A 1,786-nucleotide genomic window follows, 5' to 3' on the forward strand; every position below is an offset into this window, starting at 1 on the left:
AGAAATAAAATTTTGAAAAAAAAATCTGTAAAAATGAAAAAAAAATTAAATAGAAAATTTGAGAAAATTTTATATAAAAATAAAATTTTGAGAAAATGGTCTACATAAATAAAATTTTCAGAAACTTTTCTATATAAATAAAATATTGAAAAAATTTTCTATATAAATAAAATTTTGAGAAAAATTTCTATAAAAAAAATTTTTGAGAAACTTTTATGTAGAAATAAAATTTTGAGAACATTTTCTATAGAACTATTTTTTTTAGAAAATGGTATATATAAATAAAGTTTTGAAAAAAATAAAACTTTGAGAAATTTTTCAATAGAAATAAAAATTTGAGAAAATTTTATATAAAAATAAAATTTTGAACAAATTTTCTGTATAAAAATAAAATTTTGAGAAACTTTTAGAACTAAAATTTTTAGAAAATTGTATATAGAAATAAAGTTTTGAAAAAATTTTCTATAAAAATAAAAATTTGAGAAAATTTTATATAAAAATAAAATTTTAAGAAAATTTTATATAAAAATAAAATTTTGAGAAAATTTCCTGTAGAAATAAAATTTTGAGAAAATTTTATATAAAAATAAAATTTTGAGAAAATTTTATATAAAAATAAAATTTTGAGAAAATTTTATATAAAAATAAAATTTTGAGAAACTTTTAGAACTAAAATTTTTAGAAAATTGTGTATAGAAATAAAGTTTTGAAAAAAATTTCTATAAAAATAAAAATTTGAAAAAGTTTTACATAAAAATAAAATTTTGAGAAAATTTTATATAAAAATAAAATTTTGAGAAAATTTTCTGTATAAAAAAATTTTGAGAAAATTTCCTGTAGAAATAAAATTTTGAGAAAATTTTCTAAATAAAATATTGAAAAAATTTTTTCTATAAATAAAATTTTGAGAAAAATTTAAATGTTTCGAAATATACCATTTGCTAAATTTTAATGATTTTTATGTCCGTAGAGTAGTAAGATCTAATGATACATGAAGCAGCTCCTTTACTTTTTTTGCTTACAAGCTGACAAAACTATTTTGATTTATTGCATACAGAATATCAGCCACCCTGTAAAGGTGACTTCTCTAAAACATATGATTACAATTTTTTTGAATATGAACACTTTAGATATATATTTGTCCATCGATTGGTAAGTATACACAGAATAAAGTGAAATGAGATTTGAAATTCATTCAATAACAGTACCGGCAAGACTGGAATCGAGTATTTATGCTTGGGAGGATAGAAACAGGTGTGGGTAAATTACATTGTGGCCGAGTCAAGAGCTAAAACTTTGCGACATGATCCAGAGTAATGTTTGGGGAAAATACGACCGCAGATTTTTAAGAAATTTGGCAATATGAGGAAATACTATAGGAAGCTCTTTATAAGATCTTTGAAACGTCATACCCCAAAGTAGAACTTTGAGGGAAAATGGTCGAAGAAAGTGGGCAACATGAGAAAATACTACAGGATCCATGTTCCCCAACCAAAAATAACATTTTGCTCTAGGCGGTGATCATATTTGTTCTCAGCGTGTTGTTACCATATATTCGGCCAATATTGTTGTTACTTGTTTTTAGAATCATTTCGGATCTCTCAAACATTTTTTAATATACTTGAGGTAAGAAAAATTGATTTGATTTAAAGAATAATTTCTAGAAATGCTACCATAATGCGGCATAAAATTATTGTAACAGAAATGAGTTAATGTTTCCATCACTAAAATGATGTCCTTTTTTCTCTGTGTATAAATTAATAAATATTTTGTAATTTTTTACAAA

The sequence above is a fragment of the Haematobia irritans genome, chromosome 1 (genome assembly GCF_050003625.1).
Source record: "Haematobia irritans isolate KBUSLIRL chromosome 1, ASM5000362v1, whole genome shotgun sequence".
Lineage (NCBI taxonomy): Eukaryota > Metazoa > Arthropoda > Insecta > Diptera > Muscidae > Haematobia > Haematobia irritans.